A 26990-nucleotide genomic window follows, 5' to 3' on the forward strand; every position below is an offset into this window, starting at 1 on the left:
TGTGGTTCCCAGGCAGACCAGGCTTCCTGGCTATAGAAGACTGCCATTGCCTGTGTGAGTGAGAGATGGGTTGGACAAATAGGGATTTGGCATAAATAAATGCACGAGATTAGAAGAATAGCAGCAGAAAGCCCTGATTTGCTTGGTAGCTGGAATCTTTGGTCAGATGTTTAGGGAAATTTTCAGATAATGAACATGTGTAGTCCCAGCTCTGGATGGGAAATGAAATTTGGGAAAGCTATGCTAGCGCTGTGCTAGTGGAGGGGAAGAATTAGGCTGATTTTGATGGTGTTTGAGGAACACAGATGTATTTAGGAGAGAAATTGGATGGAGTAAATTGTTATATTGAGGGGAGGCTGAAGGAGGACAAACTTCATAAGACTGGCCTTGTTTATACAGTCTTCAAAAATCAGGGCTGGAAGTATAAATCTTTTCCAGGAGGCAAAAGTAGAAAAGGTGTTTTGACAACAGTCAGGGCTTTTTGTTGTGTTTTTCTTCACTAGGTAATTTGCCTTATATTAGCTGGATCCATCCATCATTTTCCACCATGCTCAGATGCAAAACTAATTCTTTGGACAGCTCTGTCCAATGGCAGCAGAGGTTACTCTTGGGCCGCTCGCACCAACAGAGCTGTCTGGTTATAGCTGATAGCAAATGGTCGACTGGATTATTTTCATGATGAATATCCCTGTGCACCAAGAGAAGGAGGTATTTAATTTTGTATCCAAAAGAGAAATGCTTATGTGTAATTGTGTGTGGGATAATTTTTTTTTTTCCTAAAGTCTCTCATTAAACTGAATGGCATCTAAAACAATTGCAATTCATTTGCAGCAGCCTGAGGGAAGAAAATGCCAATAGACAGAGATGACATTTATAAATACCGACTAAACGAACAATGTAAAAAACAAATAAAACCCAAATCCCCATGCCTTCCCCATCTTTCTCAAAAGAACTCATTTACCCCCTTCAACCTTTAAAAGAAAGACAGAAAAATCAAGTGGGAATGATCAACTCTTGAAATTTTAACTGACTTTTGTCTTGAGTTATTCATGTGACAGGTATTGACTTATATTTAGGACTTATGTATAAATCTGAGTAAAAAGGACTAATAATTAACACCTTATCCCTTCATGCCACCCTTTATTTCATGTGCTTCCTCTATACTGAGCACTGATGAAAATGTTATTGATTAAAGATGTTGGAAGAAGCATGTCTTCATTCTCAGAATAATATTAAATCTGATGTAGGTTCTCTGTAAATTTCAGAGGATTTGCATGAGACTCAGTCCATTATCTAAGATTCAGCAAGGTGAATGGCAGGAAAAGACAATGAGTTAATATAAACATGTTCAGTTCGAGTCAGAAACTGCAGAAATGTCTGAACAGAATTCTGTCTCTGATTAAGCACAATGCAAAAAGACTTAAGACAAATTACAGAGTGTTGAGTAACTGCTGGTGTTTCTAGCATTCCTGTTTTCTTTGTCCATTTTGACCATGTTTTCTGTACATTGCCACAAACATAGGATTAACCTAAAGAAAATCCCTAACTCATTATGGATTTCCTCTTAAACTATGCTATCTAGCAGAAATGCTTTATTTAACAAATTACTTCTTACACTTGTATTTAATGGGCGAGAGACAGAGACACAGAGAGAGAATTCTACCAATTATTCCTTATATCATTTTTATTTTATTTTATTTTATTATTTTTGCTGTACGTGTGAAAGACAGCAGCATAGGCAGGGGGTTATTCTACATTTTTATAAAATTCAGTTTATCCTGGTAGAAGAATCTGTGAAATTTCAATTCAAATAGACTTTAAATCCTCTTCTCTTCTCTTTCAATCAGATGACATAATATATATAAATGTTTACCTATATTATATACACGTAAAAACATCTTGACTGGAAAGCAGTGCATGCTTAGTAGCATGGACAAAAATATGAAGACTAAAACTATAAAGGTATGTGATTCAGAAAGTAGGGAATCTGGATATAAAATTAGTTCTGCTGGAGACAATATTCACAGTGTTTTACAGAATCTGAGTTTTCTATGTAAGATAGAAAAAAAAATGTAGCTAGGATTCTGCCCCACAGAGGATGGTAGAAGTGTGAAGTGTCAGATCTGCTATTCCCATGAGGCACCTTGGTGGCATATCTAAATCTTGCTTCTCATATTCTAAAATACTTTTTGTTAAACAGAAAAAAAAAAAAAGGCAAAAATACATAATAAAAAGTTTTCAAGCCTGATTTTCACTGCCAACCATATGAGCACTGCTCAGATGTTTGTTTTATATTAGGATTCAAACAGCATTAATTAACCCACCGGGAAATACCCACAACAGATATACTGATAGCATTTGCATGTTTTGATGGAAAAACACCCGGCAACTTGGATTCCTGCTTCATCTGTGCTGATCCAATAGCACGTTTCAAGGCATCTTTTAAGCTATTAGACACTGTACTATGCATATATCTTCCATGTAAAAACAGTGCCAACAGCAATGTCCTGACTCAGTTTAATTAAATTTTCACGATTTCTTCCATTTCTGGATATTGAAAAAATCATTTACTTTGTAAAGGCTTTCCAAGTATCAGGCTTCAGACTCAGTTGGTCAGATCTGAGTCATTGTCAAATCCTTTGGCAAGGTTCATTTTTCTGAGTGTTCTAAGTTTTCAAACCTTCATCAGGAGTGCATTTTTCTCTGTATACCATAGATCAAAATTCTACTGCTTATAGAACAGCTATATGTGTCACTAACTGATTGCTCCAAAAATGAGTATCTCTTAAAATTGTATTGTAAGTAAATTTAGGAGTTTAGGGAACCACTTAGATATGATTTGTGACAGCCTAAGCCCTGAAGAAGACAAAGAATTGAACTCTGTGCCAGCAGGTAGGTGCCTGAGCAATCCCCTTTAAAATCAGACACATTGAATCAGTATAATCTAGCCTGGAGTGAGCATGGTACGGAACAGAGATACAAATAATTTTTTTTTTAATTCATTTGCTTAGTGGAAACAAAATAAATTTGCATTTTGGGACAATTTAGAATAACTTTTTTTTTTTTTTTTTCCTGAGCTGACATTTAGTGAGATACTGCACCACTTGGGGGCAACCAACAATTTCAGCCTTGCCATAAGGAATTTCTACCCATATGATTTTAGAGTGAAATTCAGCATAGTTAAAAATATTTCACCATTAAAAGTTGTTTTAAACGGCAAAACATTTTTACATCTTTTTGCCATCTTCCTATATTTCTCCATACAAACTAATTGAAAGCATAACATCAGGAGTCTCAGAAAAAAATGTGAAATTATGCTAGTTATTCCTTTTTTTTTTTTTTTCCCTACCTTTCCTCTTCTGCAAAGATTCTTATGCCAAGACCTGGGCAGCTTGGTGTACAGTTTTGAAACTTTGTGAGAGACACTACTAAGACAGGTCAGATAAGATATGACAAGATCAATCCATGTTCTGGAAGTTGTTAAGCTTCAATTTAACACATGAAGGACAGGAGTGCTTCTAAAGATTTTTTGCCCATGGGAAAAATCTGTAAAATCCTAACAGTATGAATGAAGCATTCTGCTTGTTCTTCTGTGAAAGGGACATCTAATTGGTGTGCTGGCATGAAGAGTATCAGAGGATACACTGTCTCTTCAGGGAGTTCCTCTATGATTAAACACAAGCTCTCATTTAGGTTGCTTCAGTCAAGAGGTCAAGAAGACAATAGACACAAATTAATTCACCCACACTGTTTGCATGTTAATCGTCAAGCCTCTTAGTTGTTTAAATGTTAGCTAAGAGTGCACCCAAGCTACAGATGTGCGTACAAGAAAAGTCTTTGAGCTGAGTTCTTCCTTCCTTATACTGTTACAAGACTGCTGTGGTATTATTGACTTTGGGAGAGCTGCTGCAGAATTGTAATGGACTCCATGAAAGAGGAATATGGTCTTTGACTGTGGCTAGCCATGAGCAAACAAGCAATCCAAAGGTCAAAATGAGCTTTTGCTTATTTTTCTACTTGCTGAGAGTGTCCTTGGGCATACAGGAGACAAAATATCATGAAAAGACACATGGAATAGATTTCTTTAACATGTAATGTAATCCCCACTGTACTGCAAATATTTCTCAAGCTTGACTTGGAGCTTCACAGCTATATAGCTGACTTACAGACACTATGCACACCTACAGTAAGCTTAGTCACTAGACTGTATATATGAGAAGTTGAGATAAATTCATGGACTGAAAATATGCCATGAAGTAGAAAATGACAGAAAATTCATCATATATCTATCTTAAGGATACAAATTGAAAAAGGTTACTTTCCAATGATTTTTGAAGCACTAAGAATGCCGCTCCTTTCTCTGCATACAGAAGTACGTAAATGTGTTGATCTGAGAGGAAAAGGCAAAACCATTCCTCCTCCAATTTCAAAGTACTTTTACTTTAAAATATTAGGCATGTGAATTTTTTCCCTCTTTCAGATGCTTGGAATTTTATTTGGCTTATGACACTTTAATTGAGTGTTTGATAGAACAAGATCTTTCGATGTAAACCTACCCTTGAGTTATTAATCTTATTCTTTCTTTTAAAAACTCTCAGCATTTGGCTGATTATTTAATATTAAAGGAGTAAATAGAAGGATAGAAAGATAAAAGAACAGAATAAACATATCTGCAGTGTTTGTTGTTGTTTTGTTTTATAAAACTACAGGAAAGTTTCAGTTAAGGTGCTTCTCCGAGAGAAAAGGTAGGTCCAGTTCTTGACTTGTTTATTCTTCAGAAAGTCATCCATGTCTCTACAGGTTGCTTATTTTACTTAGGGACTTCAGATGACAGCAGCATACAGTAAGAAATTAACATGTAAAGAACTGATATTAAATGGAGAAGAAACTATTGCATGAACTTATCTTGACAAGAAATTCTGTGCATTTAGAAATCTCATAATATAAGCAAATAAAATAAAATGAAGTAAAACCTAGTTTATAGTTAAGGAAAAGTTGTAATCTACATATTTCAAAAGAACTGATGATGGAAGAAAAAGAGCCCCAACAATAAAATCACATTCTTTACACTCAGCCAATCTTAAGTCAAATTTTTCCTGAACATGCCAATTATACCTTGCTTTAGCTTTTAATTTTCTTATCAGACTACTGCTGTTAGAGAAGCATATTGAATAATAACAGAAAAGCATAGCACTGGTTTCTCACATTTCTCTTTTCCTGTGATTTCTCTCAGGCTGTTTTTCATTTTTCAAGACATTTTTCAGCTTGTATGGTAAAGACAATGCTTAACCTAGGTTTTGGGAATACATTTCTAAGGTCTCCCACTGCAAAGAATGGACTGCTAAGGTGAAGTTGGCCATCTTCCATTTGAACAATCTGTGTGGGATCATCACTATTACTAAAATGTCAAGTGTCAAGCGGAGTGAAAAACTACCCTGGATTTTAAGACAAAAAATAAACGAATACAAGAAAATCCAAAAAAATACAGAGCAACTAAAAGTCTATTAGAAAACTTTAACAAGTTTTTGGACATGCACAGATGTGTGAAAGGAAAATTAAATTAGACAGCTCAGTGTAAAGCTTCTGTTGAGAAAAAAGAGAGCTTAAGACTTAAAGAGCATATATATATATACAGTTGAAACTGAGTTGAGTGTCCCTCTAGGCTTTAGTGCAAATTGAATAGACATTGATGGATTTGTTTTCCTTTCAGATTAAATTGAACTTTTGATTTGAAAGTAGTTTACCTGCTCCTGTGCTTGAAAGCTACATTTTTCCTTAACTAATTTTCTCTTGTTAAGGCACTTTGGTTTCATAGTGGCTTATAGCGGTTTACAAATTGGCACTGTAATCCTCTGGAAGGAGCAGGGAAAGAGAATCACATAGATAATACTGAGCTGTACTTTCTTGTATTGCTTTACCCCTACAGTGGCCTGTTCTCTTTTAAAAAATCCATTTTCTGTTGTTATGGTTTTAAATACACTTGAACTGATTTCTAGTCAGATATTACAGCTTCCATGGAGTTCAAGCTCTTCTGACCATTTTAAAGGTGCTGCTGCAGTGCAAGTAATAAATACTTCTACTGTTCTCCAAATGGGTATGCATTCATTAGCAGCCTACACTGTGGCTGTGCAAACTATAAAGTAAGGCCTTTGTGATTTCGGCTCTTCTGGCCCCTGCAGAGTCTCAGACCTGATCTCACATCAGCTCTGCCTATACTAGTGCTTGGGCATCTCTCCAGACTAGCTATGGAGAGGTCTACTCAGCACAATTCAGGGAAACATTTTGCTCTGCCTCTTGTTAGACTCAAGATTATGTTACATTTTCTGGGAATGTGCTATTATGGCCTGTGCTTGGGCGGAATGTCTAACATGTCCCATGCTGTGACAGCACCACATGGTTACTTTTGGGCAGACAGGAGTGAGTTCTTCCCACAATGGCCTCATTGTTGCCTTCCTAAAGGATAAAGGAGTTTCAGAAGCAGTGTGAGCTCATGCTGGGTTGATGCTGCTTGCAATGCAACATAGGTGTGTGGAGGTCTTGCTCTGGAAATGAATGGTCTGCTGACACTGTCTAGCTTGGGCAAGCACACACCAGATAACCAAGTTGAAACATCGATATATACTGCATCCCAGGGCACACCTGCTTCAAAAAGAGAAATCTTTATGCTTGTTTTGTTGTTCTTATTTTGAGTAGAGTGACATCAAGGAATTCCAGCCAGGCACTGAGATAATATTAGGCACATCACAAGCTATATTCATTTATAGAAAACAAAAAAACAAAAAAAAAAACAACAAAAGAAACAAACATAGAATAACAACAACAAAAACAACAACAACCAATTAACCTCTACCAGCCTTCCACACAAGTGGAGAAAGAATTATCACATCCTTCTGGTGTGTAGGGAAACTAAGGCACAGAGACCTTGCTCAGCTTGGCTGGAATCTTTTAGAAGGTCTATTACAAAGCTAAAAGTCAGAGCTTTCTAAAGCCCATTCCAGTGGTCAAACCACAGGCATCAGGCCCAGACTGAATACTATAACTCCATAGGCTCAGGACATTGCGTCACTAAAATCTATGGAAATAGTCACAAGTAGGAGACTGAGGTTCAAACTTTTGCTTAGCAGTCTTGTAGTTGATTATGTTGAGAACGTGGTCCTAACATGAAAAAGTCCATGAAAAGTCAAAAAAATGATTTACCTCAGCATATTGTCCCAGTCCTTGCCATGTCTCACTTGCCAAATCTTTTCATCATGGTATAGAGGAGTGCAGGTGGAAAGAGAAAGCTGAGATAACCCACTAATAACTTCTGAAGCTTTAAAAATAAGCTGTGGGGAGGGAGAGAGAGAGATGAGATGTGGGTGGGTGAGAATTGGTGCTGCTTTGCATCTGCCTGCTTAAAAGTATCACAAAAAACATAGCCAGTAGCTTTTCATGCCCTTTGTCATTTTCCTGGGTGCCTTATCAAGTTACAAATTGTGCCTGTAAGATACTGGCTTCAGCTAGAAATCTCTCTCTGCTTGTTTCACTTTCAAATACACAGAAGTAATCAACTCAGGAACATATTATTATTATTGTTATTTTTAATGTGCTTTACAAAGGAAATCATTTCCTACAGCACCTGGTGCTCAGGACCCAGACATTCGACCAAAGTACCTGTACTATCTGCACTTTAGTTCTGATGGCTAACACAAACCTTGCACTCTGTATTATATTCTCCCACAGAAAAGAAGTAGCCTTCTATAGCTGCAGAGATAACTAGTGCTCAAGAGATACGTGAAACAGAGTCCTTAAGGACTATTAGGTTATTGTGGTCCTTTAAGTCTAGGAGTTGCTACAGAAGCTTGTCTTTAGTGGCAGGGTTTAGACATATTTTGCCCCAAATCCAGCCTTGATACCCAAGCTAGCAAATCACTTTCAGTTGGTATCCACTTGTTGATAGGTAAAGGACAGAGGATGGTTATGAGACTCTAAGTTAGACTTCACATATAATTAATTAATGTAAAAATTACACAGCAATGTAAAAATTACATAGCAATGTAAAAATTAATGTAGGCCTACCATGCAGAGATGTGGAGCCTTACTGGTATTTTACTGCACTTGTAAAACAAAGTTTATAGCTGTGTTTGGTATGTCTAATAGATAGAAAAAAACTTATAGAAGAAGTCTAGTGTTAATCAAAAGCATTAAGCCGAAAGGTATGTCTCAACTTTTGGTCTTTTATGAAATAACCAAAAAGTCATTTTTTCCTTCTGTTTCGCCATTTCAAGAGAAACATGGGTGTGTGAGCTGAGGAACAGTAGTAGATGCCAAGTCTCCATCTGATGTCTAAACCTTAAATTATACCTTACCCGTTGAATAGTTCAGCTAAGGAAACATATTCAGGGAAATATGTCTTGCTGTATACCAGCAGTATGTAGTTTACCTGATTCTCAGAACTGTGGGATCCCACCCTTAGACCCTCAGTTTTGGGATGCAAGCAACTATTCAGAAATACAGCTGTTCCTTATCTAAAAAGAGCAGGTAGGAAAACTCAGGTCTACATTTTCTGGAAGAAAAATAAGTACTTATGAACTTATAAACAGTGGAGAATGCTAAAACTTGCCTTAGGGTTTCAGTGTCCATTTTAGTTTGATTTGAATTTTTTTGAGACATGAATTCAGATTTCAGTAACAGCAGAGTCTTTCCTCTTTCTTCTCAGCAGCTAACTCACCCCTACTTGTTTCCTTGTTCTAATATGAGAGAAATTAATTCAGCAGAAAAAACAGTGAGTGCCAGGCTGCGTATCCCATGACAACCTTCTGAGCTGCTTCTGTAGCACTCTTAAGTTAGGCTTTAAGTTTTTCCAGTGTCTCTTTTTCCTTGCTGTTTCTCCCTCCACAAGCTCTGGGGATGGTTAGACACAGAGTGAATGAGGATAACAGTACCAACAATGGCTCAAATTCAACTCTGAGAAGACATAAATGATGTAGAAGCCATCAGAGTTGTATCAGGAGTGTATGCAGCCATTTATGTGGGCAAGAGAATTGGGTAGTGCTCACTGCACATGAAATTGCATGCAGTTTAATGTGCCTGTTTGATCCAAATTCAGGAGGAGTATGCTGAGTGAAGTAAACTTTTTAAATTTCTGTTTGAGAGGTTGTCATCTAGGATCATGATGTTGTATAATATGATGCTTCATATCCCATAATATAAAAGAGGAAGATAAGCCGTTTTATTTAAAAGCTGTGACAATGCCCAGTGTTGTTGTTGACTGAATTCCAATTACCTGAGAAACATTCAGCACATCACATTTCAACATGTCATCTCTCCTAAGTGGAACCAATTGCATTAAAACAGTCATGAAAGCTCGGGCCCCCACACTTCAGTAAAAATGTAATCATAAAAATTTAAAATGCATATATTCATTTTCCCCCTTCTTCAACAATGTCAGGCAAATATGCCTCATTGGGATTCACCACAGGCACAATTATCAATGCTCTGTCTGCAGAATTGTTAATGGAAAAATTACATATACAGACTCTTGATAAACTATGCATCTGATTTCACTGTTTGTGAAGCATAGAGATATTAATTATTACTGCTGTCACTCTTCTGGTTACTGCAAAGAAATGGCAAAAGTTTTCCATTAAGTGTGCGTCTATCTTTTTTAAGTACACTGTAGACTGATCTAAGAGGAATACACAAAAATAGCTGTGGTATGGTTGCATCAAATGCTGATTAATTGGAGAACCCACTGCAAATTTCAGTGCTAAATTGCTTGTTTTTATTTATGATTTTGAAAGTGCCTCAGAAAGCCTCAGTTTATACCACTCTGAACTGTATTGTTATTTAACATTTTGGTAATTTATGTTAGTTCTATAAATAGGAACCTGAGATAGGCCAGCAAATGTTAAAACCTTTACCAAAGGAGAAAAAAAAATAAAGTTTGTCTTTAACTTGTTTTGTCTTCACAAAGCAGCCTATATAAAATGCACATCTGAAGACAATTTCAGAACATTAATTAGAGATTGCCATTTGCTAAACTGTGTGAGGTCATATATCAGGTAAGGAGGATGTGTTAAACAATTAGCGGAAGATGCTAGCCATTCTGTTATTTGCTTATATATTGAATTGTAGTCAACACCAACTCTTTCAAGCTCTGGAAGTTTTGCGTGGATTTTATGTCTTATAGGTTTTGGAGTGAGGGCTATTTTACTTTTCAGTCAGAGGTTGTAGCTCTTCTGAGCTTTTTTTTTAATGATTTTTTTTTCTTATTTAGATTGCAGGTTTTTCTTTGCCTGCATTTCTGGAGATTTTGTATGAATTAAAACTGTTAGGGCAAGAGCATGATCCTCTTCTTTTCTAATTTAGCTGACCCCAATTTTAAGCTAGTTGAGATCCACAGTACAGAGGGTTGTTTGCTATTAAATAGTAGAAACTACTGCACTCCTATAATCGGTTCTTCCACCTTCATAGACACATACAAGGCACGTACAAGGCCTCTGGTGAATATGCAGTCTCTGTACCTCTTTGAATATGGCATTCCAATACACTGGTCACAAATCAGCTGTTAATTCAGGCTAGTGTACATAAACCCATCCTTGAAGCCTTCTCCTGAGACTCTCTTATAACAGTTTTGCTCTTCCTTCATATTTTTTTGGTATTTTTACCAGCAGAAGCCCTTATGTACTGAGCGCATGCATTCATGTTATAGTTGCTGGTTTAAACTTATAAGCCAGCATCCTAAATCACATCACATTTTTCCTTTTTTGCAGGAAGGTTTAAAGTAGTGTGTGAACGTTCTGAATACATACAAGTCAATTATTGCAACAACATCTCTTGTTATTATATATTGCTTTGCTAAATAACTCATGGAATGAAATCATTTCAGCACAGAGGATTTTTTGCTGGGTGTTTTTTTCTTTAAAAAAAAAAGGTATGTTCTAAATAAATAATTCTGTTACTTACTATTTTAAAAATTTTCATTGAACTTGTTTGTTTTTCAACAGAGAAATAATAATGACATTATCCTGATACACAAATAACTGTATCACCAGGAAAGAGCCACAGAAGGTCTACCAAATTATCTTGAAGTAGGAAGAAGTGAGCATTGCAGATAAAATAATGCAAAACTTCTGAACCTCTTTGGTCATGTTTGCAGGAAGAATGTTGAAGGTCACTTGGAACGTGATTACAGTTTGTGAGAGTACTGGCTTATGATTAACCTCAGGTGAAGGCAGTAAGCAATCTTAGGAGAACCTTTATTTTTGGTACTTCATTGCATGATAGCTTTACTGCAAGACAGTGGTAAAGTGATGGCCAGAAGTTAGTAAGTGGCTTCCCCAGAATATTTCTTGCAGGGTAAAATACTCTTTTTTCTTCTCTTTTTGACAACCCTCAAAAGACTGGTGTAGAAAAAACAGAAATGAAGAGTAAATGAAGATGCTCTACTCACCTGAGTTTTTTCTTCCTTTAACTTCTATTTTCTTTGAGCAACAGAAAGGAAAGATTTTCTTTCATCAAACACTTTCTGTGATGGCAGCAGTTTGGAGCAAATGTGTGATAAGAATATCTGCAACATAAAGATAGCTGGGAACTTTGAATCAGTCCCTTGGCTGACAGTGGGCAGCCCTGTGTGTTGTAAAGGATGGTGTGAGAAATCTTATACTTGGCAGATGTGGAATAGTTTGCAGCCATCCTAATCACTGCTGCCTTAGAATTGATTTAACCCTGAAACATGAGGTGAGGCTTTATTTTTTTCTTCCTCAATCCCTATCTCTGGATATTTTTATCAGAATAAATGCTTTTTTTTTTTTTTTTTTTTTCTCTCCTTAAGCAGAGCTAAAGAGGGCTATACTTCTTATCAGTGAAAACCTGTAGTGGTGAATTTCTGTGTTTAACTATTCAGTAAGGGTGTAGAACTTTTAATATAATAAACCATCTTTCAAAAGAATATTTTTCTTTTTTTTGCAGTTACTCCCTTTAATTTAAATAACTGACCATTCCTTCTTATACTGAAAGACAGAAGCTCACAGTGCTTCATTTACAAGTGCATATGTTTGTTTTTCGTAGCCTGCCTCATTCTTCTCCTTATCTCCTCAAAGTGAACAAGCCCAGTGCTTTCAATTCTTTGTAGATGAGTTATCATGATAATTCTAATCCCCTTTCTCTGGATCTCCTTTACCTCTAGTTTATTTCCTCTGATCTGGAATACTACATAATGTTACTCCTGATTTATATAATTGAATTTATTTTTTCACATTATATGCTAGCTAACAAACAAACAAAACCTTGAAGAGTAATAGGAGTTGACAGTTCTCATACTAGCCTGCCAAAATTAACATAAAGATCTATAAGAGAAAAAAAAGCATGATTTTTCACTGCACATTGTTTTTAATAGTTGGTGTTTTTATTTGCTATAGTGTTCTCCATTGGTTTGTTCTCATTAAACCTCTCTTAATGGTCTGAATTCACTAGCCTAATGATTTAGACCACCTACACATTTTATGTTGTTTATTCTGTTTCTTATAGTTAATAACTTGGTTCAAGATGGAAACTTCCGGAGCTACTTTATGGAGGTTCTCTTCAGAAGAACAGAAAAAGAGGGAAAAAGAGTAAAAAAAATAAAAAAATAAAATCATAACTTAGAAAACAATAAAACATTCATTTTAATTTCTCTGAAACTAGGAATCTGCTATGGATTTCTAAAAAAGTTACTTCAAACCCATGATAAATTCCAATTTATAATTCAGCTCATTGACTACACCTTGAGATAATTTCACTGAAGCCTAGAAAAGGCAGATCTTCACTAGGACATTGCTGACCATCTAGAACACCAGATATTTATCACTGCCATTACTAACAATCAATGAAAAATTGGGGTGGGGCAGGAGGACAGGAGGACTGAAACTTGTTTGCTAAACTAAATAAATTGCAAAACAGTACTGTGATATTGGAGAATCTTCCCCCCTTATAGCTTGCCTTTTTTTTTTTTTTTAATTACAATGACACCCATTGTAAGGTCAAGGTCCCATCGGCTTGCTGACATAAGTAGATATACAAACAAACCTATTTCCTGGCCAGATAAGCTACTGTTAAAACAGTTGAGACAAAATTAGTAGATGTGATACTCAACAAACATATTTCCATCACTTTTACAGGTGGAGTAAAGAATCTACATGCAAAGACCAGCAGCTTGCAATCACTGATGTAGTTAAAAACACATGAATAATTAGATTGATTACCATAAGGCTGTTTACATACTTGAGAATAATTAAGCTTGAATGGATGTGGTTGTGGGGCTAGGACTTCTCTGTGTAATCAGAAAGATATTAGATGGAGGAAGAAAATTCATGAATTGTAATTTTTTTATTGCTTAAATTATTGGCTTTGCAAGGTATGGATGTGTAATTATGTCTACAGTGGACATGGAGAAAAGACATAAGATGAATGAGAAGAAATCACAAGAAATACAACTGGCACAGTGAGGTAAAGCTGTTGCATTCTTACTGCATTGTGTGTTTGTAGAGGTGCCTCTGCACTTGTTTCATTAAGGAGAGTCAAATGCACGACTGGAAACTATTCTTTGAAATAATTGGTAGGGTCTTAAGAGTCTTTAGGAAACCTAGAGAGGTCTTCAGTCAGATCCCAGTTTGAGAACTGAGTAAAAGATATTGGTAAAATCTACATATGTGTCCTAAGCAACAGATTGGATGTGAGGTTTTGCTGCAGAATGAGATGATGTTCTTAAAAACACTCCTTATGCTACCTTGGAAATATGGTGTTTGTGGATAGGCAATCTGCTTGCAGTTTATTTGCTGTTTGGAAGAAGTGACAAAGAAGAACAGATGCTTTTTCTTTTGCTGTTTGAGTGGAATAATTCCAGAGAAATTTGGAAAGCAGTGATGAAATTTTAAGATTTCAGAGAAATGTTGCAGAAGTTTATCTTCCATGATGCACAAGACTTGGAAAGAAGTTTCCAGATGAACAAAATAAAGTAAATAAGTATTCACAAGTTCTGGGGGAGAAAGAGGTGAATAATTTTAACCTCAAACAAGGTATTGGCAACTAGGAAGGGAGGAGGTAACACCTGTTAGAGATGACACCACCTCTAGAGAATGTGTATAAGCACATATGGTGTTTATACATAGGAGTAAGAAGGCCTAGAAAAACTTTTTTTTTGGTGTATTTTGGGGATAGTGAGAGGTTAGAAAATATGTATGTCTCCTCAAAGTTAAATTTCCCATTAATACACGTGTGGTCATCTGACACAGTTCTCAGTGTGAGATGGTGGAGAGGGTTTGTTTTAACCACACAAATCCCCTTAGGTCAGACTCTTGTCTCTGTGTGGTTGGTGCTTGATTCACAGAGAATTTTTTACTGAGCAGAGCATTGGCTGTGACATTTGCTAGGCAAGTTTGAAAATCTAATGCCATACATTATTAATAATGATAAGTGTTCTGCAAAGAGAAGATATCAGAACTGGAATCATGTTCAAGCACTATATGCCAACTGATTTTGTTCCATCACTCTATGGCAAATACAATTATGCGTTATCGATATTAAAGATGCCCATGCCATGGATAATGTGAATACATAATGCAAAGTTGTAATGAAATTTGGAATATCTGATTAGTCATGGGAAAACTGCTTTAAAAAAAGAGTATTCCATCTACATTTCAAACATGTTTTTTTTATACGTGGAATGACCGATTACACTTGTATTATATGCCATTTATTTTGCATATTTTAATTTCTAATTGCTTATAAATTAAGATGACACTGATCCATTAATGCCTACTGAATGTTTAATTCATGGATACCTTAAAGTGCTCACTGTTGCAGAGGATTCTGATAGGTTTTGGCTGGAACTCCAAAGGAGTGACATATTTCTAGCCTCTGACTCCGGTATATCTACCAGGAAATTGAAGCATCAATGCCACTTGATTGAAGCATCAATGTCATTGCACCCTCCACAAAATTATTCCTTTTAAATTATTAAGATCTTAAGCTGAAATTCAACCCAGAAGGGAGCCATCCTAATGCTATGAATGCTTAATACAACTTAAGTCTGTAAATGATTGCTGGCTGCTTTAATGTAAAGTGTTTCAACTCTGATATATTCTATACCCTAAACAGATAATCAGCAAATGATGGGGATTATTTTCATCTGTTTGACTTATGCCTGTACCTGTAGATGAGATGTCTTACCCAAATGGCAGAAAGGCAAGGGATCACCAAGAAACACATGTCTCTGCATGTTAGGAACCAGAAAAAGATGCAGTTGAATAAGCCAGGGCTTGCCAAATGTCTTTGGACCATTCTACTGATGAACAGTTTGTGGGTGTCATGTTATCAGCAAACCTCTACCAGAAAATCAGGTTCAGGTTGTAGAGAAGTATAATCCTAGGTGGTTTTTTTTTTTTTTTTTTTTTTTTTTTTTGCTTCATGATGGCCTATATCTTTGGAAATGCAGATGATTCTCTACCTTAGGATGTATGAGCATCTTGATGGCTCGACAGTCCTCATCTCCAGCTGCTTGCACTGGATACATGGCTATCCTGTGGAAGGTAATCTGGATGCACGTGAGCAAAGGATTTGTGTTGTGCTGTGATGCCTCCTTGAGTCAGCACAGGGGCAGATCTTTCCAGGGGGCAGCAAGGGCAGAGAAAGGAGCCAGGAGCAGAGCGGGGCAACAAGGTCAGCAACTGCAAGGTGACCAACCCCCCTACCAAGCAGAATCACCTAGAGATCCACCCCTCCTGTCAGTTCCCCCCCCAGTAGGAGTGAGTGGACATGGGGCCTGACAGAGTTGTGCTGCCCTGTGCACAATGAGTGTGATTCCCACTTCCCCCGGTGTCAGGAAACATGGTTTTAAGACCTGTGATTCTATTCACAAGGAGCAAGCTGTCAAAAACACCTTTGCAGGCTTCAGGAGCATATTGTGCTCACAAAGACGGATGTTGGAGCCATGGAGCCCCTGTTAGCAGCGGGCTCCATAGAAATGTAAATGCAAAATCACATGGCAAATGCCCATGGCTGGAAGTGATTTTTCTAGGAGCAGAGGCATTGACGATCATCATTTCTGAAGATTTTAGTCATGCTTGCTTTGACCCCGTTGCCCCAAATCCCAGCTTTGCTGGAGGAGGACACATGCTGGGTTGAGCAGTTAACCAATAGTTATTTTCTTCTAGACAGTAATGTTCCCAGGGAAGGGGAAACAATCCCTGTATCTTGTTTGTGTTTAGTGACACTAAGAGGCTTAATTAATTAGTGTTCATGCTGAAATGTTGGCTGAAATTCTTAAATGAAAAGGCATGCAGTGTTGCCTTTCTGGAGGGGCCTGCAGCTGAACATTTTCAAAAGCCATCACACCTAACTGCTTTTAACAATGAAAATAAATTTTGGGTGGTTGTGAGGTGGTGTTGGAGTAGGGAGAGTATATTGTTGCATGTTAGTGGAGAGTATTTTGTGGTAGCAGTATCCTATAGAATTGTTGCTTTTTTTTTTTTTAATGTTAAGATCCTGTGATAAATATGTTAAATGTTGGTCTCAGTTGCAACCAATGTCCTTGCCAAGTCATTGCCACAGTCTGTGCATTGAGATCAGGGATTTCATTTCCCTAGGAGAAAATGAGCTGGGAAACCTTTGTTTTCATATCATATTACTGCTCATGTATATATTATCTAACTGTCACAGTGGTCACTCAGGTTCGGTGCCAAGGTAGCCATAAGCCTTCAGGATGGGAGAGATGGCATTGTTCAGCAGAAATGCCAGCACAAAGAAGGCAGCTTTCTGCAATCCCTCCGCTCCCCTCTCAGAGCAGATGGCACATGCCACTTCTGTTAGAGGTGCACAGCTTCTCTCCCATGCATTATTTGGTAGGAAATCAGACAAGCCAGGGAGAATAAAATGAGTGAGAACCTTTTTGGAGGCCTTAAGCCATGAGCAGTTCATCTGGATGCATGGGTATTGCAGCCAACACTCTGCAATCAGCCATTTGTATGCTTCTGAACAGTGCAGGTATGGTACTGCCATTGGTAAGCCACATGGAGCTCATAAAACAAAACCTAGAAGTTAATTATTAATCAAAGCCAGCAAAAATGTGTTCTGCTTTAATATGACAATGTCAGTACATAAACTCTTGAGCTAGCAGACACTTTAAAAAATGAATGGTGATTACTGTTACAGCAGCTGTTTCATCATCCACTTTAGAATCACAATATGTTAGTCAGCAATGCGTTCACAGATGACATAAGGACAGTTCAGAGTTGAGACTTTCCATACCATGAGGTCTATAGGTGCTTATTATCTCAGTGGACATGTCCTGTTGAGAGCCTCAACAGAGAAGCCGGGGACAGGGCACTGGAAGAAATCATCATGCTAGAGGATGAGGAGCTGGACACTGTGTGTCTGAACTGTTGTTTGTTGTCTGATGAGGCCCAGTTAGGTGAGTGTGGGGGAAAAAAAAAAAAAGTAGGAAGGCTGCATCTATCCAGTTTGCTGTGTTGCCCTATCCTTGTTCCCACCTGCCTGTCAGTTCTATTTAAACTGTAAGTTCTCTGGGGCAGAGACCATCTACTACAGTCTGTCATATTCTGCACTGTGCTTTCAGATACTGTTGTAGTATAAATACAAGTCCATTTAATCTCCAGGACTGTTAATTTTGACACTTTTCAATAATGCTATATTCACTAGCTATACAAGTTTGAGATTCTTAAATTGTGATTTATATACCTGACAACTTTGCAAACTTTTGTTCAGAGGATCAGAGGACGTAACTCTTAAATGGGATAAAATAATGAATAGTGAAGCTGTGAAGGTGTTAGTGAAGCTGTGAAGCTGTTGGGCGTATCCATCTAAAATGTGATACTAATCAAAACTCCACGCTAGAATAAGTTATTGCAATTTCAAGTAACTTGCTTACAACCTACTAGTAGGATAATCCTTATGTTATTTGGTTGGCATTCCATGAGGAATTGCAGGTAAAAATAATTAAAAATGGCTTCAGAGATAAACCAAACAAGCTGGAAGAAACCTTGATCTGTCTGCCTGCAAAAAATAACAAGTTGCTAATGGACAAAGCAAACCCATAGATACACAGATGTGTTAATTCCATAGTCTGTGTCATCTTGTGTTGTCGCCAAAATCTTGTGTGACGGACACGTCTATGGCAATACTCAGCTTAATGGAAATTGACTTAAAAACTCAGCCTGCAGTGAAACCATAAGAGCCTGTTGGAAAGTATCAGTAGGACTTGACCTCCCTCTTTTCTTTTTTTCCCCATTCAAAGCTTAGCCGAGAGAAGAAAAAACGAACAAAAAAACACAACCTAGGATTGCTAGTACATCAGATAGCAAGATTGACCAGAAAATTTACATCGATTTCTAACAAATGTTGCTGACTCGAGCAGTTTAGATAAGGATCTCACTTTGCATTTGTTGAGTTTTGCTCTGTACCACGTGATGGCAAGAGAGATTAAAAACAACCAACAGACAACTCTGGAGGTTTTACTGTGAAATGCATTCTGTACCTCTGTGCTTTAACTGTTGGTTTTGCTCAATAACTAAGTATCTATGGTATTTGATTATGTTAGTTATTTTATAAATTTCAAGGTAAAAAGGGAACCCACAAAAAATGAGCAAACAACAACAAATAAAACCCACCATTTTTCTTGCCTTTTTTTTTTTCTTCCCGTGACAATCTCTCAGGAAGAAAGCGGAAAGTATGTTGCCTTTGTAAATGATCTATTCAAGAAACAAACAGCTAAGCAAACACTTTCGTTTTATAAGTTTCCTGGAAGGCCCAGGTAAGCTCAGAACTCTGCAGTGGTAACTGTCCTGCAAAAGCTCCATCAGCCAAACAGTACCATGAACAGCCCGAGAAGATCAGAGACAATAAGCACTGATGTGGAGGCAGTGCCATGGGAAAAAGCACTGAGCAGAGAGATGCCCACTGGTCTATGGCCAGAAGCAGAAATAAAGCCCAGATTGGCCAACTCTCAAGCACTGTTTCAAAGCCTCTTCTTCCTTTCTGCTTCACCTGTTGCTATGCACAACTGCTAAGAGACATCAAATTCTTATTCTGCTGACTTCAGTTGTTGATTAGGGAATGTTGCCAATGCCTCTGTTAGAGATCAGTCCTGTACTGTACACTAGCTTTTAAAATTCATTGAGTGCCCTCTGTTTTTTTATGCCACAACTAAAATTCCTGCTGGTTTATGATGCTAGGCACAGAGATCAAATAAATACAGGCCTTGCATTATGTACTTATGATGCTGAATTAGTCATAGTGGCAGTTTTGAGGGCACATTTATTTCTAGAATCTCCTGTTTAATTTATGATTCTATCTTGTCCTTCACAGCTCACACTTTTTTTTTTTTTTTTTTTTTCAGTAATGCTTCCAATTCCACAGGCTTACCCACCCAAGGAATTTCCCTGACAACAAAAATATGATCCTGTATTCTCTTACAGAGATGCACCCTGCTATTGATTCACCCTTGATTTTTGAGTACTGGTTCCTCTGGAAGGTATGCAGAGGCTGGTTCTCAAATGCTTCTCTTCCTTCTTCTGGCCCAGACTAACAGTGCCAGCAATGCTCCAAACCAGTTTGTCTTAGTGCACTCTTTGTCCTCTCGATCATTGTTGCAAAGGCACTCTTTCCTCCAGCTTATGTTTTTCCAGCTGCAGTGACTGTTCATAGACTTAATTAAAAGGCAAATAATGGACTTCATTTTTGCTGTTGAGCAGGGAGCCATCAGACCTACCTTCTTATCTTTACTCTGCTTTTGAGCTGCTACATGATGACTACTTCAGCTGTCTTCCCTATCTGAGTGCATTAAATTCTTCACATGAAAAGCTGGGTTGGAAAGTGCCTAAAATATCTAAAAGCAGTTTACACGGAACTTCTCAAGTTGCTCTGATATGGAGAAAGATCCTGTTCTACAAGGGAGATTTCACAAAGTCATTCCTGTTACTGGCATTTGGGTTGTGTGGGTTGACTTCTCATACAGTCCAAGTAGAAGATTGTGTCTGGAGATATGCTGTAGATACTGTAGGACTAGTATGAAATTACCTGGCAACAGAGACATAAGCATTTCCTGGTTTCAGAAATATCCTAAGGGATTTCTTCAAGGTGTTCCATACTTCTGTTCCCAATACTAAGCTCTAAGGTTTTCTGCAATTTTGGTTGAAGTCTTTGATCTCTCCCAGTCAGTGTCCTTCATATTGCCGACTCTTCCTTGAAGTACTACAGTGTGGTAAGATTTCAAGTAGTAAGTACTAACGTTAAACATACATACTTTCTTGGTTATCCTACTCTGTATGCTCTCTATGACTAGATTATTTTGTATAATGGAAGGAATGCCATATAATTATAGGAACATGTGATAACACTTGATTTTTAGAGAAAAAAGAAAGCGCAGTTCCTTTAACTACTTTCACTATAAAGAAATGCAAAAAGAAGGGAGACACTCTTGGGATATTCCAGTGTTTTCCTTTTGATATGCCTGTGTGCTCTAAAATTAAACATTCCTATCATCAAAAATGTATTTTAGAAATAGCATTTCCAATGTGTATGAATTTGAGCCACTGTCCAAATTTTATCTATATGCTGTTTTTCAGCACGATGTGAATAGTCCCCCTGGAAATTCCTTATAGTTGAATGCATGCACAAGTGCTCTCATTGGAGTAGAGAGGAACAGGTATATATTCCTCTCTCTGTGGATAACCAGAGGGAGATTCTTACTTAGGCAAATAATTAAGAAGAGATGCTATAGTGAAGAGAACAAAATGGCTTCCCAGGTCTCAGAAGCACTCTGTGTTCATGCTGTCATTTTAAATTTGCTAACTTGCTCAGAGAATGGCTGGTAGCTGTCAGTCAGAGGAGTAACACGCGTTAACAAGCTTAACAGTGTTTGAACACTGCCTTGTGTGCTGACAGCACTTCACTTGAAGTGCACTTTAGTTGTTCACCTAGGCAGAAGAAATCTCTAGGAACTTCTGGACCCAGTTTTGCTCTATTCAAAATCAATTCAAGTTTTGTCATTGAATTTAATAGGCGTCAGATCGGCCCTTTAGTGCTGCATAAGTGGTAGACACAGGAGAAATTGAGACTAAATGGACAAAAGGTGCATTGTCTTTATTTGTCCTTGCTGATGAATAGGTGCGGATGAATTTAACTCTCAGCCTAACTATGTAAATGAAAACTTTTAAAATAATGTTACATTATAGCATTTTTGTGTGCTAAAACTAGTTTCATTACTCCGATAAAAGGTAAATCTATTTGCAAGGTTCAGTGCAGTTTCAAGCTAAAATTTAATATTTCAGTTTGTTCTACCAGCACTTAGGACCACGAATTCCAAAGTGGAAATGATATAGAACTTAGACATCTACATTTAAAATTGCTATTCTGAAAAACCTCACTTTGATAATAAAAGGTTTTCTTATATGAAAAACTGCAAAGATGATGCCAGGCAATGGTCTTTGGCTGTGTATCTATCTCACAGCTACTCTTGGCTGACCACCTACATCATTCAAAGTATGTCTCTGGTGCTACCCATACCACTCACCCATGTCTCTTCAGTGTAGTAGGTATTCTCAGACCATGCTTGGACGCTTTGTGGGATGAGTTCAGTCACAAAACCCAGGGACGATAGGAGGTTTCCTTTAGCTTTGTCTATTCAACATGCAGGAATCGTCTGGTTTGCCTGCTGAAAATATTTCCTTAGGGTTAAATAAATGTGTTGGGCCAGGAAAGGTGCTTCCTAAGGCATTTAATTGTTGGTCTTTTTCCTCCTTGATATCCAAACTGATGATTAAATGTTTATGTTAACTGGTGGTAAGTTAAATTAGGTGAAGTTCCCCCAGTCATGTTAGTTTTGCCTGTGACAACTGGACAACTACTTAATGAATGAACCAGTATTTTTTTTTTGTCTTTCTGGGGAGTTCCAATTATTCACTACATGAAGACATCATCACAATACTGGTTAACTGGAGAGGTGCTTCAGCCCTCTGATCAACTTTGTGGCCCTTCTCTGGACCTACTCTAACAGATCAACATCCTTCTTGAGCTTGGGACCCCAGACCTGGATGGGGTAATCCAGGTGGGGCCTCACATGGGTAGAACAGAGAGTTGACTTAGTTCTCCTAATGGAGGAAAGGAAGTTGTGTGTGTGTGTGTGTGTGTATACTATATCTTAAAAAAGCACAGAAGAAAGCTTATTTTGCATTCCTTAGGAAGAAATGCCAATCGTTGTTCTGCTAAGCTTTATACTCTAAGATAGTACATGCTGCACTGGAACTCACACAAGGGGGATGAGGGGGAAAGAAAAACAAAATAGCCTAACATGTACAGTGGGAAGTAAAAGGAAGAGGGTAAGCAAATATTTGCATGTGCAACCAGATGCCCCAAATTTAACAGGACTATCCATAGCAATAACTGTGGAGTTCCCTCTTTTTTTTTTTTTTTTTTTTCCTAAGACAAAAATCTTCACTTTACTGCAACTATTTCTTACACAGAAGTTGAAGTACTAGAGTGATGAAATTTGTTTTTCGATATTTTGGGGGGAAATTAATTTCTAGTCCAGCAAATGTGACTTTCACAACAACAACAATCTGTCATCTTTGAGATAAGGAAGCCTTGTTAACTAGGAGATTTAAAATATATATATATATCCAGCTGCATCAGATCACTGGAAACATGTTTCACCTTAAAAAACACCTTAGCCTGACATCCTTGGACATACATACTGAGTCTGTCTCAAATTTTAGAAGGATGTGAGGAAAAATATGATGCAACTGAAAGAGTAACCATTGTACTGGAGTATATTGTAGGAGCATTGCTGGGACATGCTGGTCATGACAGAAGATGTCAGATTACTGTTCAGGTACCACTGAATTCCTCTAAATGCATTCAAACCTTAAGGAGTGAAGGAGACGATATTACAGAATGCTGCCAACAGTAACCGTTGCAATTTCTTTAGATATAATGGCTTTATGTGGCAGACTGGAAGATGGATCAGCTGTTGCTAATCTATCTGGTCTGCTCTAGATGAAGGGCATGGAAAGTTCAGGAGACTTGGTACTTTCAGGCTGGAGGAAGAAGAAGCCTTACCCGTGAGTTTTGCCCCTCTGACACTGACCGTGCTCTTGTAGGCTGCTCTTCATTAACTATGTGATGCAAATAGAGCTGGCTCATTTGCTCACAACAGCCTGTTTCCTAGCTTTCAATGCTCTAGTTTGCCTGACTGTGTGTCCAGCTATATCCCTGGGTGCTGCACTTTGCATCACCTCCTCTGGGAGGCTTCACACGTACTGTCTGCAAGGTGTTTTTTGGGCTGAACTTTATGGATTCCTTGACTGGTATCTTAAGGCTGACACGGCACATTAAAATGGACTGCTGATTCTCTGGTATCAAACCCTACTGCTTATCTCCAGCTAGTGGAGTGCAGAAAGATAAAAGTACTGTCCAGTCAGAGAAGATTTAAAGTCTCTGCTGCAGGATGTAGACTTGTGTACCTTGCAGGTGTTTTATTTTGGTTTTGCATGAGGTAAATGGTACTGGTCACCTTTGGATATGGAGTACTGGACTAGGGAGATCACATTTCTCACCATATTGGCATTTCCTTTTAGTAACAATAACCTTTGTTTAACAGAAGGAACTTGGCTGCTGGAGCAGAAGCATATTAATAGAGCAGACTAATTAAGCTCATAAAAATCCAATTTTTTCCTAATAAGAAAATTAATTTGATTTTTTGTGTTAAGCATCTGGAACACTTGTAATACTAGTGTAGATATTTGGTCTGGAAAATTAAAGTATGGATAACAAGACGACAGTTGATGTGAGAAGAAAGGTAAATAAGAAAAAGTGTGGGCAGATAAGGAAAGGCTTAGAATATTTAAAGACTAATAGATGAAAAAGACAGTTCAGTGTAGATAAATGATGAATAATGAGCTCACTGAAAAGCATTTCTAGCATTCCTAGGTGCTTCACTTAGAGAAATATAAAACAAGGGAAGATATCATGCTATAAATTTGCATAATTCCACTGAGGTCAGTAGAGCTTTGCTGTTTTTACACCTCTGAAGGACTGGACCTTTAAAGAGTGAGTGTTGGGGATGAATGGTGAGAAAGAAAGGAACGTCATCTTCTTCAGAAACTCTGCATGGGACAGTGGGGTTGCATTGCTTGCTTTTTCATTACTAGTTAATTTGCTCCATTTGTTAAGGCAATACGAAGCATAATAGACATTCTGTACATTACTTTAATAATTCACGAAGTAGAACTTCAGAGACCATCTAAACCACTTCAGTCTACTAAAGGAAAACCTTTTCAAGTCTATAAAGAGCTGTTACACTCTAAACTGTAGAAGAGACTTGAAAGTGTGTTATTAGTTATTGATAGTTGCAGTTTGAAGGCACTTGACATCTATGCGTAGTCCTGCCACGTTTATTTTGTCAGTTAATGTTTTAATCAATAGTTGGATTGTTTAATTTAAGCTGTAACTACTTTGGGAATTTACAAGAAAAAATATACGTATGCTTTTTCTGAACTTTTAATGTGCTACAAATTAAAGCCTTGCACCTGAAAATAACAGCATTGTTAATAAAGCTGAAATAAATAATATAAAAACTCTGCTGGTGAATATGGGAAATCCAGACCAACATTTCTGAAAGTTTCAGTAAATGAAGTGTCAACTTCTCTCTTATTTATATAACACAGTAAGTGACTGTAGCAGTATTTAACTCTTGACTTGTTGATTGCTTCATTAACATCATTTTTTTTTCAGATTTGTCTTATTCTATGTTTCTGAGCGAAAAAACTTCTCCAAGATTTGTGAAGCCCACATCAACATAAATGAAGAAGCTAAAATCTATAATGGCCTTTACCTGCACAGATCTCAGAGAAACTTTTTCCAACTCTGACATTCCTAATCTCTCTCTTGTTTTTGAGGTCATTAAACATGCTTTAGCCTTGAGAGTTTATTTTTGGGGTTTCTGCTGGTTTGGCCTTCTGTTACTCTGGTTGCTTCTTCTGTGTCCTTCCGATGTGGTGTTTTGTTCTGATCATCTGGTCTTAAAAGCAGTTTCAAAAGGCTGTCATCTTGGGTTTACTGTCAAACTTCCACAGTAAGGTCACCTGCTCACAAGATTTCAGCTACTATTTTTCTATTGATGTCTTCTATTGCTGACTTTACATTGCTTGACCACTTTTGGAGTACTGTGACCTGTGAACTTCTTATCTGAGATATGATATCAATTCGAAGAACACGACTTCAAATCCATTTTTTTATTTAATTGAAACCTTAAATCAATTAAAAGCAAATAAAACAAACAAAATAATAATAAAAAATCCACACATCATAATCTCAAACATCCACAAAAATCTTATGATCACAGTTTGTTGTTTGGCCCAACCCCTCTAACCTCTGTTAAAACTTGCAACCCAATGAGGACAGGAAATGTCCTTCAATTGTTTCAGTTCTATTAGTGGGTAAAGTGTCATTACTGTTATGTCCCATTTCAAAACTTCTTAGCTTACTAGTCAAACATAGAAGAGGGTGGATGGGGGGGAGGTGTTTGTAGTTTGTTTTAGTTTTTCACTGTGCTAGCTTGTTAGTAATAGATAATAAATTTTATTAATCTCCCTATGCTGAGTCTGTTTTGCCCATGATGATAATTGTTGAGTAATCTCCCTGTCCTTATCTCAACCCTTGAGCCCTTTCGATCATATTTTCTCCCCTTTTTCCTTTGAGGAGGGAGAGTGAGAGAGCAGTTGTGGTGGAGCTTAGCTGCCCAGCTGAGTAAAACCACCACAATAGGTAAAATCAAAAGCTAGCCAAGCAGCTAGCTTTCTCTTGACTAAAGAGTTTGACATTTGTGTTCTCTTGTCCATTTTGCCCTTGAACAATAACACTTACATATGTAGCTATGTAACAGATTTTGTTTTTAAATTAACCTGCATCTTTCTTCAAAGAAATGATGAGATAAGAACAAAAAATGGGACAATGCACAGTCTTAGATTCATACACAGTATACCTTTCAGAAACATCCCATTTCACAGGGTAAATACGCTGTTCTTCAAGGATGATGTTCACACAGATTTGAAGCTATGGCATTTTCACAAAGTGAAGAGTTCCTATCCACCATCCATAGTGTCCTAACAATTGACCAAGATTGTATTTCTTCTTAATAATGAATAGGTTCATAACGCCCAAGTGTGTACACCGCGTGTAAGACAGCATATGTGAAAAGCTGTAGAACCTACTTCAGCTCCTCATGTGCAAGAGATTTCTGTGAAGGGCTCCTAGGTACCCACAATGGAAGTTTCTACCTCCATCTTCTATGTGTTGGCCCAGTCCTCAACATGATATAAAGGATTAGCTCTCAAAGTGAATGATTTCTGGTAGGAGACACTCATGTATGGATATACCAGGTTTGATAACGCCATGGAGAAAGGCAAAGCCAGAAAGAATCACCTTTTGGTTCCTGAATTTTCAAGTTTTTCTTTTCTGGGCAATACTGTTTCCTACATCATGTTGAAGATTGCTTCTGTCCTCCCCCAACATCAATTCCACATTTCATTGTTAGTAAATACAAGCCAACTTCAGGAAGAACAAAACGATCTCATGGAATATTACTACTGTACTGCTTAGTTACTGTTTCTCAAACTGATGTTTTACTCCTTCAGTGTGTAAATAAATCATTTCAGCTCAAGAGGACTTACTCTGCAACAGCTCTTGATTTCCTTCTTGCTTACAGTAGTGGAAATCACCAGTAATTCCACTAAAATTGATGAGAGCTATACTAACTGCAAAAAGTGAAGTAAGCAGTGGAGAATCCAGCACTACCTGATAAATTTTAAAAGCATTAAATGATTAGCTCATCAGACAGGTGCATAAACATGAAATAACTATTGAACAAAAAATGAGCTTGTGCTAAAGAAAAGAAAATCTCACAGAGCAAACATCTATAACATGAAATAAATTCCACACCACTCTTTAGCAATAGGAAG

General features: G+C 37.5%; 2 long non-coding RNA genes across 6 annotated transcripts in view; both read left to right on the forward strand.

The window, feature by feature from the left end:
• The window catches only part of LOC308198045, a 52541-nt gene that overhangs the window by 10646 nt on the left and 14905 nt on the right, over positions 1–26990 (forward strand). The gene's annotated exons all lie outside the window — the stretch shown is intronic.
• LOC308198046 lies at positions 9471–26545 on the forward strand. 4 transcript variants are annotated; one of them, XR_013953557.1, is made up of 3 exons: positions 9471–10043; positions 10755–13467; positions 24766–26545. It is a non-coding gene; the product is annotated as an uncharacterized lncRNA (long non-coding RNA). The 4 variants fall into 4 exon arrangements; XR_013953558.1 differs by lacking the exon at positions 9471–10043 and adding an exon at positions 15455–15548 and having other exon boundaries at positions 10066–13467; XR_013953559.1 differs by lacking the exon at positions 9471–10043 and having other exon boundaries at positions 10066–11721; positions 12511–13467.

Source organism: Anser brachyrhynchus (assembly GCF_964034855.1).
Source record: "Anser brachyrhynchus genome assembly, chromosome: 7".
In the NCBI taxonomy this organism is placed as follows: Eukaryota; Metazoa; Chordata; class Aves; order Anseriformes; family Anatidae; genus Anser; species Anser brachyrhynchus.